At 42.2% G+C, this 16,213-nt stretch overlaps 1 protein-coding gene across 1 annotated transcript in view; it reads right to left on the minus strand.

The window, feature by feature from the left end:
* lrba (LPS-responsive vesicle trafficking, beach and anchor containing) overlaps window positions 1-16,213 on the minus strand; it is a 901,160-nt gene that overhangs the window by 248,435 nt on the left and 636,512 nt on the right. The gene's annotated exons all lie outside the window — the stretch shown is intronic.

The following is a 16,213-nucleotide window of genomic DNA, read 5'->3' on the forward strand; positions in this document are numbered from 1 at the left end:
AAGCGCTGCCTCAACTGAAAGGGGTGTTTAGGGACCTGGGACAATGAGCAGGGAGGATGTAAAGGGACAGGTGTTGCACCTTCCACAATTACAAGGGAAGGGGCTGTGGGCAGGGGGTGAGATGTTGGGTGTGATGGAGGAGCAGGCCGGGGTGACCCAGAGAGAATGGTCCCTGCTGAATGTTGACAGAGCAGGATGAGGGGAAGATGTGTTGAGTAGTGGCATCATGCTGGAGTTGGCGGAAATGGCAGTGGATGATCCTTTGAATGTAAAGGCTGGTGGGGTGAAAAGTGAGGACAGGGGGGACCCCAGGCCCCTGCTCTAACGCCCTCCCTCACAGAACCAGGACAGGGCCCCCCTTGTCCTCAGTTTTCCACTCACTAGCCTCTGCATTCAAAGGATCACCCTCTGCCATTTCCGCCAACTCCAGCATAGAAGCAGGAGTAGGCTATTCGGCCCTTCGAGCCTGCACCGCCATTCCTATTGATTATGGCTGATCATCGAATTTAATATCCTGATCCCTATTTTCCCCCATATCCCTTGATCCCTTTAGCCCCAAGAGCTATATCTAATTTCTTCTTGAAATCAGACAACGTTTAGACTGCAACTACATTCTGTGGTAGTGAATTCCACACATTCACCACCCTCTGGGTGAATAAAATTCTCCTCACCTCAGTTCTAAAAGGTTTACCCCCTTATCCTCAAACTATGATCCCTAGTTCTGGGGTCCCCCACCATCAGGTACATTCTTTCTCAATCTACCCTGTCTAATCCTGCTAGAATTTTATAAGTTTCTGTGAGATCCCCTCTCACTCTTCTAAACTCCAATGAATACAACCCTAACTGACTTGGTCTCTGCTCATAAGACAGTCCTGCCATTCCAGGACAGTCCTGCACCCCCTCTATGGCAAGGGCATCCTTCCTCAGATAAGGACATCAAAACTGCACACGATATCCAGGTGTGGCCTCACCAACGCCCTATACAATTGCAGTAAAACATCCCTATTCCTACACTTAAATCCTCTCGCTATGAAGGCCAATATATCATTTGCATTCTTTACTGCCTGCTGTACCTGCACGCTTACTTTCAGCGACTGATTCACGAAGGTCTCGTCAAGTATCCACCTTTCTCAATTTACACCCATTGAAGTAATAATCTGCATTCCTATTATTGCTGCCAATGTGGATAACCTCACATTTATCCACATTATACTGCATTTGTCATGCAGATGCCCATACACTCAGCCTGTCCAAATCACACTGAAGCATCTCTGCATCCTCCTCACAGCTCACCCTCCCATCCAACTTTGTATCATCTGCAAATTTGGAGATAATACATTCAGTTTCCTCTTCCAAATCATTAATATATAATGTGAATAGTTGGGATCCTAGCACAGATCCCTGCAGAACTCCACTAGTCCATCAAATCTGTGCTAGTATTTTTCTGCAAAAAATACTTTGACTATTCAAACTTGTCTCCAAAAGAGCAAAGTCATCATTGGGAAAAATGAAGTGGGAAGTGGAAAGTGGAAATGAGAGTGGACTGTTCTTTTCAATACAAATGAGGTAAAATGGAAATAAAAAGGAAATATATCCTAATTAATAAAAAAGACCAAGACAGCAGTAGCTTCTTGAATGTGAAAGCTAAATAGATTTGTTTCAAAAAACTCTACCAAAAAAGACAAAAATGTAGGTATCAAGCCCAGATGTCATACAGCGTTAATTCAAGGCAATGGAAATGATTATTAGAATAGTTAAGAGAATAAAGAGAAGATCGATTATGGACAACACCAAGTGTAATCTAAATAATTTGAATTGATCTAAGAAATAATTCTTGTATTAAATACCAGACATGTTGCCACTTTTGTATTGGTGACTAAATTTGATGGTACATACGAACATACAAAATAGGAGTAGTAGGATATTCGGCCACTCGAACCTCCTCCGCCATCCAACATGATCATGGCTGATTTGTTTGCATTTTCTACCTGAATCCCACATTTCCACCTTCCCCTGATAACCTTTAATTGTTTTGTCTAACAAGGATATATTTACCTCTGCCTTAAAATTATTCAATGACCCCGCTTTCACTGTCTTCTGAGGCAGAGTTCTAAAGTTGCCCAACTCTCAGAAAAGATTTCCCCATATCTCTGTCCTAAAAGGCACAGGACAGATCTGAACCCAAGCAGAGATGGCAGTATATATCTGGCAATTCCATTAATAACAAAAAAAATTCAAGGAGTGATGTCACAGGACAGCAGATAGGAGATTGATTTGTGACCATTACTATTGTTTTCTTCCCCTGTCTAAGTTAGGGCAATGGGTTAAATGATGAAATTTAGCAAGTAGTCGAGTAGACAAAGGTGTGGCAGGGTAACTCAATCCTATTGAATGCACATCCAGTGCCATGTAAAAACACCAGGACTCTTTTCGTGCACTGGGCAAATTCACATGCAGAAAGTGTCATCAGCTGAAGAAGCTCAAGCTCTGGGTTTTGAAGCTTGAGCAGCACTCAGTGTTACTACAGTGTATCTGTGGGACTGAGAGCTATGAGTGCTCAGGATGAGGGGACAGATGACAAGGACCAGGCAGATAGTGAAGTAATTCCCAGAATACATCTCACTCTAGCCAGTATTCAGTTTTGAATACTAGTGAGGGTGATGTTTTCTCTGGGAGTACAGCCACAGCTAATGCCACATGACTGGGTCAGCTGTGCAAACAGGGAGGAGTAAGATCAAGAAAGCATTAGTGATAGGGGATTCAATGTTTAGGGGAAAAGACACGAATTTGACTCCAGGGTGGTATGATGTCTCCATGATGCCAGTTTCAATGATGCCATGGAGTGACTGCAGAACATTTGGGGTACAGGGTTGAACACCCTAAGGTCGTGGCCAATATCAGTAGCAGTAACATAGGTAGGGAGAGGGATGAGAGTCTACAGGCAGATTTAAGGGAGCTAAGGAAGAAGTTAAGAAGAACCTCAAAGATACTAATTTCCAAATTACTCTTGGTGCCACACACTAGTGAATACGGAAATGGGAAGATAGTACAGATCAATGCCTGACATGAAAGATGGTGCAGGAGAGAGGAGCTGTGTTTCCTGGGACATTGGGATAATAATCTAGACATCTTACCTCTGCACTGGGACCACTTCAGGGGGTAGGCCCTGTACAAGCCGAACAGGCTGCACCGCAACAGGTTTGGGACCAATATCCTGGCAGAGGGCATTGCTGGTGCTGTTGGGGAGAGTTTAAATTGACTTGGTAGAGGGATGGGAACCTGACATAGATTCAGAAGGGAAAGAAGCAAAGCTGGAAATGGAAAGCAGAAAATTAGTATGGAAGGCAAAGGGAAACAAAAAACTAGAAAATAGACATCAAAGGAGTTGTTTAATGTTCATTGATATATACTTCAATGCAAGGACTCAACTTAATCAGGCAGATGAGCTGAGAGCACAGATAGATCCACAGATAGATAGTACAATATAGCTATTATTGAAATACGAGTTAAAGGAGGACAGGAATGGCTGTACAACAGTCTTGGTTACAGAATTTTCAGGCAGGATGAAGAAGGGATTAAAATGAATGGCCATTGCAATATTTGCTAGAGGTAATTACAACTGAGAAATGGAATGATATGCTGGCAGGATAACCAAATTAGGTCATACACATTAAATTCAGGAATAAAAAGCATATATGTGAACAAATTGATGAGAAATGCAGAAACTAGAGGGCTGTAATATTTGGGGACTTCAATTATTCAAATAGTAATTGGACAGGGTAAAAGATATAGAGGGTACAAAATTCTTACAATACATTCAGGAGAATTTTTTTAGTGGCAAGCTCAAAAAGAGAAGGGGAGTTTCTGGACTTAGTTTTAGGAAATGAAACTGGTCAGGTGGAAAGGGTATCAGTGGGAGAATATTTTGATGGCAGTGATCACAATTCAGTTAGATTTTATGAGATGTTGGAAAAGGCAAAGTTAGACCAATGGTAGAAGGAAAGGCCTTCTACTGAGATGCAATAAACTGAGATGCAATTTGCCAAAAGTGGACTGGAAATGGCTAATTGAAGGTTGAAAATGGCTAACTGAAGGTTAATCAGTGTCAGAGCAGTGTGAGCCATTCAAGGAAGACATAGAGATGGCTCTGTTCCTACAAAGGATGGAACTCCTTAATCTAGACACCAGGGATGACAAAAAGCATAATGGCAGGATAAGGCAAAAAAGGAAGCTTATACCAGATTCTGAGAACTCAAAACTACAGAAAACCTAGAGGAGTACAAAATGTAAAATCAAGGAAAACCCAAAGATCCTAATAATTACAAAAAGAGAAAGAGGATAACTAAGGAAAGACTAGGGCCAATTAGAAACCAAAAATGGAACGTGAACATAGAGGTCGAAAGCTTTGGCATGGTTCTTAATGAATACTTTGCACCTATCTTCACAAAAGAGGGTAATGATACAAACATCAAGTGTAATTGTGGAGTGTGTGAAATACTGGACGGTATAAACATAGTGAGGGGGGATATATTAAGGGATTTAGCATTTTGAAGGTACATGAATATGATTAAGTGTATCCCAGGCAGGTAGAAAAGGAAATAGCTGACTGGAGAACTGTTAACATTGTGCCATTGTTTAAAAAACGAGGAAGGAACAGACTGACTAATTATAGGCCACTCAGCCTAATGTTGGTGGTGGGTATATTACTGGAAACAATTCTGAGGGATTGTATGAATTGTCATTAAGAACAGCATGAATTAATCAAGGGCAGTCTGCATGAATTTGTTAAGGAAAGATTTGTCTGAATAACTTGACTGAATTTCTTTTGAGGAGGTAACAAACAAGTAGAGTTGACTAGGGTCACAAACTTGATATAGTCTCCATGGATTTTAGTAAAACCTTTGTCAAGGTCCCACACAGCACACTGGTCAGAAATGAAAAAGACCATGGAATTTAAGGGAAGTGGCAAATTGGATCCAAAATTGGCTCAGTGGCAGGAAACAAAGGGTAAACGGTCAATGGATGTTATTGTGACTGTAGGCCTGTTTCTTGTGATATTCCGCAGGGTTCTGTACCAGGTCCCTTGCTTTTTGTGGGTATATATCAATAATTTGGACTCACATGTAGAGGGCATGATTAAGAAGTTTGTAAATAATACAAAAATTGGCTGTTGGGTTGATAGTGAGGAAGAAAGCTGAAGACTGCAGGAAGATACCATGTGGGCAGAGAAGTTGAAAATAAAATTCACTTCAGAGACATGTGAGGTAACTAATCTGAAGAGGGCAAACAAGGCAAAGGATTATGCAATAAATGGTAGGATGCACAGAAGTGTAGAAGAGCGGAGGGACATGGTCCCTGAAGGTAGTAGGGTAGATAGAGTGGTTAAGAGGGCATACTGGATACTTATCTTTCTTAATTGAGAAATAGATTAATGAGGATGTTGCTATGAATGGAAAATTTTAGCTACGAGGAAAGATTGGACAGGCGAGGTTTTTTTCATTTGAAACAGAGGAATCAGAGGGGATATTTAATTGAGGTGTATAAAATTATGATGGGCAAAGGTAGAGTGAATAGAAAGATCCTATTTCTATTAGCAGAGAGGTCAATAACCAAGGGGATAGATTTAAAGTAATTGGCTGAAGGATTAGAGGGCCAGACTTTGGGACTCATTAGCTAAAAGGATGGTAGAGATAGAAACCCTCATCATTAAAAATACTAGGATATGTACTTGGAAGTGCTGTAACTTCCAGGGCTACAGCTCAAGACTTGGAAAGTGGATAGGGCTGAATCGCACTTTTACAAATGGTACAGACATAACAGGCTGAATGGTCTCCTTCTGTGCTATAAATTTGTTAATGTTTCTATGTAACGTAATACTCATCATTGCCTGGGTGAGTGATGCATCAACAACATTTAATGAATAGTCGTTTGTTAATACAGAACTTGAGTACAGCTGAAAAGAGAGACATGTTGAAACTTTTCATTGTGCACTTATCAGAGGACTTCACAAAAATACAGATACAAGGGGAAAACAACAATTTATACTGTATGAGAAGAAAGTGCTGATTGATTGGCAAGCAGGCTCTGATTGGAAGAGGCATTGGCATGGAGAATGCACCAGGTGACTGACAGTTAACTACCAAGCATTGATTAAAATTTAAACCAGGCAGTTTAACCACAATTGGTCAAGACAATGCTCTTAGGAATGAGGCAGCACATGTTCTTTCTGTCTACAAAGGACAGGCCCTGTGTATTAATATATGTAGCTTCCAGTACGTGCAAATGCAACACATTGTGAGCCTAACTGACAATCTTAAATTGGTTGTCAGCGTAATTCTTAGCACATGAAGCTTCCCAGTTCTCATGAACTGGATGCTCTAATATAGGAAGTGGAAAGGAGAAGGGTCATCTTTTTGAAATGGGTCAGAAATAAACTGCGACACTGGAAATAGATAACCACAGAGATCAGTGCCAACTGTCTGGCCCCAAGGACTTGAGTACTGAGCTGGAAGATTTTTAATGACCGAACACAAGTGGTCAAAATCATTGAATGCATCTTCAAATGCTATGCTCCACATATTGTGCCATCAACCTCACAGGTTGCTCAAAGCACTATATTCTCGTCACTGGCCCATCAGCAATCCCATGCAATCAGGACTGAAGCCTAACATTCACATGCTCCACCTAGCCCTCACACATTAACCACTACTGCAAGAGTCACACCCACATCTCACAGCTTGCACATACTTCCCGTTATATAGCAAAACAGGAATATCACCCAAATACATTGCAATGCACTTGCTGACACAATTCCCTTTCTCTTGCAAGACAAGCTGGCCCATAACATGATGCAATAGGCATGAAGCAGCAGCTGAGGACAGGAAAGGTTTCATGTCTCCCTTGCCTCCTGAGAGGAGATGGCATTTAACATGATTGGCATGGGTGCGCTGAGGTTGTGGCAACCAGCATTGTTGAAGCCATCCAGGATGCTTCAGCATTGTGCACCATTCTCAAATCCTACATCACCATTATCCTGCAATCTGGATGATATACAAGCTGTGCAGTGTTACCATGCATTTCTTGTTTTTTACCCAAAATGTTGTTCCCTCAGATCCAACAGTTCCCTTATGAATTGATATTTTTAGGCACCCAAGAACCGTTGCCCAGCAAACCAGTGGTGCCGGGGGGTGGGGGGGAGGGGGGGGGGGGGAGAGACCCAGAGGAAGGGCAGACATCTGAGGTAGAAGCACCATCACTTGATCTAACTCAGCCTCCAGCTCAGATATTGGTTCAGTGCACACATTAAGATGGTAGCACAGAAACACATTCTGCATTTGGTGAGTCACTGGACATGAGTGGGCTATAGGCTATAGTCAGGCTACAGGAAAGGGCAGCATGGGTAGCAATTCCCCCGAGGGTGAGGTTGAAGTCTGACAGCCATTCACATCAAAATGCATGGTGCATTGGCAGGCCTCCGAGAGTACCCATTGTCACCATCAAGAAACATGGAGGTGTCTGGCTCCAATTTGACACAGGGTTTTGCAATGACTTTGGGAACCCAGCATGGAAGTTGTGGCCAACTCCATGAGGGCAGTTGAGGAGCCAATCATCTAATGGCCTATGCCTCAGCTTTTATTGCAGCATGGACAGAAGACTCTCAATGTCTGAGTGCTGTATTGGAAACTTAGACAGAGGTCATGAGATCTCCATGTGTTGCCATGCAGACTCAGACTATAAGTTTTATGGGTGCAGATACCAGTGCTCAAAGGGACATACTGAGTCTGAGATCCAGTAATCTGCGCTCCAGCAGATCAATGAGGTGTCATCCTAGCAGTGGCAATGGCTCTATGGTGCATCAAGATGCTGTCCCCCTCAGAAGGATAGCATTCATGCTCTTACCACTGGCACATCACAAGTGTTCCTCCTATTGCCTGTCAACCAGCCAGTCCAGACTGCTGCTCGTCAAGGCCCAGGGTGAGAGCATACTGCAAGGTCATCTGTAATCTCTCCCATTGAAACTCAGCGACCTTGCACCAGACATTCTGCAGTCACAGGGAAAACACTGCACCAGAGCATATGGCCAGGCAAAGGCACCAGCAAGACAGCCCATAATAAAATGCACACAGGAAAATACTGATTATTGTATAGGTTATTAGAAGTGTTGTTGGATAAAGTTGATATGGAATGATTGCTTTGTGGTATGTTTCGTTTTAGAATTGTGGCCAAGAGAACAGTACGATGGTTCAAAGCAGACAGATGGTAAAGTGGGAAAGTGCTGGGCACTGCAAATATGGGGATCTTGTGTGGTATGAACTTCCTGTATCTAATCTCCTTATGTAACAAATTTCAATAAGGATTTTTAAGTCAATATGTACCAATGCAAATTACTGCACAAATAAGGAGGTGTTAACAAAGCACTTACACAGAATCAACATGGGTTTATGAAAGGAAAATCATGTTCATAAAATGAATTTTATAGAACGTAACCAGCAAGGTGGATAAAGGAGAATCAGTCGTGTATTAGGATTTCCAAAAGGCATTCCAGAAGGTGCCACACACAAGATAAGGGCTCATGACGTCAGGGGTATTAATGTTTAATGGACAGAAAGCAGACAGTAAGGATAAATGGGACATTCTCAAGTTGGCAGGTTTTAATTAATGGGCTGCCACGAAAAATTCAACTGCATATTTTTTACTATAGCAGAAAACTGATGTTCAAATTAAAGATGTAAATGAAATAACAAACTTCTAAAAATAACAAATTTTGCAATAACATGATTGAAGTTGTTCACCATTGCCTTTTATGACAATAAAAACTGAAAATTTTGAAAATACTCCAGAAGGTCTACAGCATCTTTGGAGACAGAAACAGAGTTGAAGTGTCGCATCTGTGACCTTGTATGTAGCTCTGTTTCTTTCTACACAGATGCTGCTGGACCTACTGAGTACTTCCAACATTTTTCATTTTCATTTCTATCAAAGCAGCACTTCGATTTTTTTTTCTCTTTTGTGTCTTTCAATGTCTCTATGAAAAATAAATCCCTTCAAGCCTATCTCAATAGCTTGGATTTTGACTGGACTCTTTTGTCTCAGCAGTTGAAAAGTGTTTTCAACCACATCTGTGCATTCTGACCAAGGTATTATTTCCCAGCATGCAATCTGTACATCAACTTGGAGTTCAATGGTTCCCCCACCCCTTCATCTTTTGAGGATTCACGATTTTTGTTGCTTTTTCCCCCAAACGTGAAATTGAAGATTGAATTTCCATAGCTTTATTTCAGCCAAATGGTGATCATCACAAGCCTTTGACCACCCTCGTCCACACTGAATAAGCACCAGCTGATCCAAAATTTGCCCCTCATATCCGGCCTTGTGTCAAATCTTTCTCACTCATCACCCCCATTCTGACAGTAACTACTACTCCGAATGATTCAAATTCAAAAATGTTATCCTTGTATTAAATTTCTAGATAGCCTCAGCTTTCCCTACCTTTGTAATCTCAATTGCTACAACCTTCAATCACTCTGCAATTCTCCATTCCTGATTCTAGCCCCTGCTGCATTCACCCCCTCCTTTCATCGTACCATTGGCAACTGTGCCTTCAACAGTTTATGTCCCATTTCTCTGGCCTCTTTCTCCATAAATCAGCTTGATGCTATTCTCTAAGTGTTCTCCCCCAAAAGCTGTTAAACCCAGTACACTTCCAACCCCACACTCCCCACCAAACATTGGGTTAGAACACAGCAATACCCAATTATCCAATCCTGCCAAATGATGCAATCACAAGTTTGAAACATCTTTACAGTTCAGAAACACTTCTTCATTGCAATTCTTTCATCCCTCCAGTTTAAGAAACCCTCTCGGAGATTTCTATGCTGCATTCCCAGTGCACCATGATCCCCGAACCATACAGAGTTCTTTCGTACCCTGAAACTTACTTCCCTAATACACCAAGTTGCAAAAACCTCTGAACGATTCCAGATCCCAGACCTTGCATCTGATACCCTGAGATCTCCCTCCAGTGCTCTCAGACCTTAAGTATAACTACTTTGAGATCATCCTGACATCTACAACACAATGCTAGAGTCATAGCTAGAATCATAAGTGCAGAAGAGCCCCTTTGACCCATCGTGTCCGCACTGACACATTAGAAACACCTGAACTCCCACCTAATCCCATCTGCCAGCACTTAGCCCATAGCCCTGTCTGAATTCAAGTTCTCTTCTTAGCACTCCCAGATCGGAGGGTCACCCCAGTGCTAATAAATCACTAATTAGTATCCCAACGAGTTTTATTTGGCATTCCTGTGCTTATAAAATTGATGGGTCACCATGAGAACCTTGGGAGATCTGTTTCTTACTGAAGTAAACATAAAGCAAAGACTGATATACAGTAAATAATGCAGAAAATATGTTAATAGCAAAAATACCTGCATATTAGGTGCGTAAAAACAATAATAGGTTATTGTATTAGGTGATTTCAACTTTCCCAACATTAACTGGGATAGTCATAGTGTAAGGGCTTGGATGGAGTAGATTTCTTGAAATGTGTGCAGCAGAACTTTTTAGATCAAAGTGTAGAGGGTCCAACAAGGGAAGGAGCTGTGCTGGACCTAATTCTGGGGAATGAAGCCAGACAGGTGGTGGTGGGGGAGCATTTTAATGATAGTGATCACAACATGATACAATTTAAGCTTGTTTGGACAAGAAAATAGACAAGTTGCAAAAAGAAGTTTTGGATTGGGGAGAGCGGAGTTTAGTAAAATAAGGCAGGATCTGGCCAGATTAGACTGGGAACAGCTACTAATGAGAAAATCTACAGAAGAGCAGTGGGGGGCATTCAAAAAGGAAATGGGGAGGGTGCAAGACAAGCATGTTCCCTCTAGGGTGATAGGAAAGAAGAGAACCATGGATGACCAGAGATATTCAGGATATGATAAGAAGGAAAAGAAAGGCTTTTAACAAGTACAAGGGGAGCAAATCAGCAGTGGCATTAGTGAAGCATAGAAAGTGCAGGGTAGAGCTTAAGAAAGCAATTAGGAAAGCAAAGAGGGGATATGAGAAAGCTCTGGATGGTAAAAGTGGGGAAAATCCCAAGATATTCTATGTATATCAATGGGAAGAGGATAAGCAGGGAAAGAGTAGGGCCCATTACGGGCAATCTGTGGGTGGAGGCAGAGGACATTGGTAGGTGTCGAGTGAATACTTCACATCTGTCTTCACTCAAGAGAAACAAAAAGAAGGTATGGAATTCAGGGAGAGACTGTGAGGTTCTTGAGCAACTTGACATAGGGAAGGACAAGGTATTTGAGGTGTTGGCAGCCTTACAAGTGGATAAATCTCCAGGTCTGGATGAATTGTGCCCTAGGCTGCTGTGGGAGACAAGGGAGCAGATTGCAGGGGCTTTGACCCAAATTTTCAATTCCTCTCTGGCCACGGGGGAGGTGCAGATGACTGGAGAACAGCTAATATGGTTCTGTTACTTAAGAAAGGATGTAGAGATAAACCAGGGAACTATAGACCAGTGGTCTCACGTCAGAGGCAGGGAAACTATTGGAGAAACTTCTGGAGGAGAGCATCTATCTTCACTTGGAGAGGCAAAGCTTGATCAGGGACAGGCAGCATGGCTTTGTCAGAGGGAGGTCATGTCTAACAAATTTGAATTTAATTTTTTGAAGAGGTGACCAGGTGTGTAGATGAGGGTAGTGCAGTTGATGTAGTTTATATGGATTTCAGCAAAGCCTTTGACAAGGTCCCGCATGGGGGACTTGTAAAGAAGGTAAATGCACATGGAATACAGGCTAATTTGATAAAGTGGATTCAAAATTGGCTCAGTTGTAGGAGACAGATGATGATGACAGAAGGCTGCTTTAGTGACTGGAAGCCAGTGTCCAGTGGCATACCGTTGGGTCTTTATTATTCGACATTTATATAAACAACATTGACAACTATGTGGAGGGTAAGATTAGTAAGTTTGTGGATGATACAAAGATTGGCGGGTGGTTAACAGTGAGGCTGAGTGTCTAGGGCTACAAGAAGATATAGACAGAATGGTCAAATGGGCAGATAAGTGTCAGATGGAATTTAACCCTGGAAAGTATGAGGTGATACACTTTGGAAGGAGTAATTTGACAAGGTCAATGAATGGCAGGACACTAGGAAGTTCTGTGGAACAAAGAGACGTCGGTTTAACACCATTATTCCCACAAAACTCATCTCCAAACTCCATGGCCTGGGCCTCGGCACCTCCCTCTGCGACTGGATCCTGAACTTCCTAACTCACAGACCATAATCAGTAAGGATAGGCAACAACACCTCCTCCACGATTGTCCTCAACTCCGGTGCCCCACAAGGCTGTGTTCTCAGCCCCCTACTATACTCCTTATACACCTATGACTGTGTGGCCAAATTCCCCTCCAATTCGATTTTCAAGTTTGCTGATGACACCACCATAGTGGGTTGGATCTCAAACAATGACAAGACAGAGTACAGGAATGAGATAGAGAATCTGGTAAACTGGTGCGGCAACAATAATCTCTCCTTCAATGTCAACAAAACGAAGATGATTGTCATCGACTTCAGGAAGTGTAAAAGTAGAACATGGGCCTGTCTACATCAATGGGGACGAAGTAGAAAGGGTCGAGAACTTCAAGCTTTTAGGCATCCAGATCACCAACAACCTGCCCTAGTCCCCCCATGTCAACACTATAGTTAAGAAAGCCCAACAACCCCTCTACTTTCTCAGAAGACTAAGGAAATTTGGCATGTTAGCAAAGACTCTCACCAACTTTTACAGATGCACCATAGAAAGCATTCTTTCTGGTTGTATCACAGCTTGGTATGGCTCCTGCTCTGCCAAAGACCGCAAGGAACTACAAAAGGTTGTGAATTTTGCCCAATCCATCATGCAAAATCCATTGATTTTGTCTACACTTCCCGCTGCCTCAGCAAAGCAGCCAGCATAATTAAGGACCCCACGCACCCCGGACATTCTCTCTTCCACCTTCTTCCATCAGGAAAAAGATACAAAAGTTTGAGGTCACGTACCAACCGACTCGAGAACAGCTTCTTCCCTGCTGCTGCCAGACTTTTGAATGGACTTACCTTGCATTAAGTTGATCTTTCTCTACACCCTAGCTATGACTGTAACACTACATTCTGCACTCTCTCGTTTCCTTCTCTATGAACGGTATGTTTTGTCTTTATTGTGCGCAAGAAACAATACTTTTCAATGTATGTTAATACATGTGACAATAATAAATCAAATCAAAATGTTTGTCCACAGATCTCTGACGGCAGAAGGACATGTTAATAGGGTGGTTAAAAAGGCATATGGGACACTTGCCTTTATCAATCGAGGCATTGATTACAAAAGCAGGGAAGTCATGTTGGAGTTGTATAGAACTTTGGTGAGGCCACAGCTAGAGTACGGTGTGCAGTTCTGGTTGCCACATTATAGGAAGGATGTGATTATACTGGAGGGGGTGCAGAGGAGATTTACCAGGATGCTGCCTGGGATAAGTTATAAAGAGAGGTTGGATAGGCTTGGGTTGTTTTCGTTTTCGTTGGAGCAGAGAAGACTTGAGAGGTGTACAGGATTATGAAGAACATGGACAGTGGGGGTAAGAAGCAGCTCTTCCCTTGAGTTGAAGAGTTAGTAACAAGGGGACAAAGGTTCAAGGTGAGAGCCAAGAGATTTAGGGAGAATGTGAGGAAAAACCTTTTCACCCAGAGGGTGGTGACGGTCTGGAATGTGCTGCTGGGAGGGTGGTAGAAGTAGGTTGCCTCACATCCTTTAAAAAGTACCTGGATGAGCATTTGGCATGTCATAACATTCAAGGCTATGGGCCAAGTGTTGGTAGATGGAATTAGGTGTGAGTTCAGGTGTTTCTTGTGTGTCGGTGTAGACTTGTTGGGCCGAAGTGCCTCTTCTGCACACTAAGATTCTATGATTACAAAACTCAGCATGTATACAATGTAAAGAACACCAGTTACTGAACTTAAAACTGCATCTTTACTTTTATTCCTCAACGTACTTCCCTCCACATATACAGATCAGATAGAGGAGGAAAAGTATCAAAAAGGTAAATTATGATAGCAGAGAGAAATTTTGAATCTAGGCAAAATGCCACTTTGAACTTGTGCTTAAGATAGTGTCATCCTTCAATTTTTAAAAAATTATTTTATGGCATGTCAGCATTGCTGGCAAGGCCAGCATTTGTTGCCCCATCCCTAATTTATCTTGACTGTGGTGGTGAGCTGCTATTTTGCACCCACTGTAGTTCATCTGGTGTAAGTACACCTGCAGTTCCATTCAGAAGTGAGTTCCAGTGACAGTGAAGGAACTGTAATTTGGGCCAAATCAAGATGGCAGGTGGTTTGAAGAGGAAGTTGCACATGGTGGTGTTCTAATGTATCTACTGCCCTTGTCATTTTAGGTGGTAGAGGTTGAGGGTTCGGGTGGTGCTTTTGAAGGAGGTCTGTCAAGTTGCTGCAGTGCCATCTTGTGTTACAAGTCAGTGAGGGAACAGGTAACCTTTTGCTTAAAGTGGATACAGTTTGAAATCCCAATTACCCATGAGGAGAATAAAGCCATAAAATTGCATAATTTTAAACATCCAAAATAAACTTTACAATGCAAAGTCAACAAAGTAAAATAATTCACAATATCTATTTTAAACTCTAACATTCAGGATTAGCACAAGATAAATATTACTTAACAGGCAAACTGGTTGTGTACATCACACTGCACAATAAATGGCAGGTGGGACCAAGACAGATCCCATGGATTTCTCAGCAACCCACTCAGACAGCAGTGAACACTGGAAGTCTCAAAATCTCATTAAAACTGTCTCCCTCATGAAAGATTTCAACCCTTCACTTCTGAATATCTGGCCTCTGAATTCCCTTCAAGGCCACTCTGGCTTGAACTGCCTTAATGACCATTCACCTCCTGATGGTTCAATCTCTTCTGAGATCGTGTTCTTTGGGATTCACAAAGATGCACAACTACTTCTAATTAGAGGCACAATTCTAGCTCTATCATAGACCGTTGGTTGTACTAAGCTGGCACTAACCCTGGGTTTCTCTGAACTCCAGTCTCCCAGATGCACCAAGCTATAACTGGCTCCCAGAACTTAGCTGAGCCCTAACTATCGGACACAGAACCAGTGACCTTCAGCCACCATTTTAGGGGTTTCTCTGAGCCTTACTGGCTGGAATAAGCTAACAATTCTCAAGTAAACCCACCTGCTTTTTAAAGACTCCATTTCTTTTAATAAACAAACATGGGTAACCTTCTTGAACTGCCATTCTCTTTCAGGTATTCTGGTAAACTTTAAAGCTCAGTATTTTAGTTATAGTAACCTTTTTTCCCAAAATTAAACATTACCTCTAAAATATTGAAATGAATCATGAACTAGATATTCACACATCTGTATATGGTATAAACTGCTGCCACTGCGCATTGGTGGTGGAGCAAGTGAACATTTCTGTTGGTGGATGGTGTGCTAATATAACAGCCTGTTTTGTCCTGAATGGTGTTGACCTTTGTGAGTATTGCTGGAGCCATACTCATCCAGGCAAGTAGACAGTACAGCATTTCACTTCTGACTTTTGCCTTGTAGGTGGTTGATGGGCTTTGGGGACTCAAGAAGTGAGTTACTCACTACAGAATTCCCAGCCTCTGACCTGCTCTTGTAGCCAGAGTGTTTATATGACTGGTCCAGTTAAGTTCTGGTCAATGTTAACTCTCAGGGTGCTGATGGTTCTAGATTCTGTGATGGTGATTCTCTTGAATGTCAAGGTGTGGTGGTGAGATTCTCACTTGTTGGAGAAGGTCATTGCCTATTATTTGTGTCGCGCAAGTGTTACTAGTTGCTCCTTTTTCAGCCTTTTCTCTCTTGCATTCAGATTTAGACTTCGCTGTTTTGGCCAATGTTTTACTGAATTCTGGAATTTGCCTTTCTTTCAGATCTAACCATTTGGAAAAAATGCTGTGGTTATCATGAGAATTGGGTGTGACTGGCAGAGAAAATCTCCTGCAGCTAACATGATTCAAAAAGCACTAAGAAAAACAGAATGAGGTGGAAGGAGGGAGGGATGGGAGGGAGAGAGTAGCAGGAACCAGCAGGAACAGTGGAAAGGCGGGCTCTGTAATTTGCTGAGAGAGAGAACACAGTTGGAGAGCAAAGAACTACGCAGAAGGTGATGCG

Source organism: Mustelus asterias, chromosome 1 (assembly GCF_964213995.1).
Source record: "Mustelus asterias chromosome 1, sMusAst1.hap1.1, whole genome shotgun sequence".
NCBI classification, from domain to species: Eukaryota; Metazoa; Chordata; class Chondrichthyes; order Carcharhiniformes; family Triakidae; genus Mustelus; species Mustelus asterias.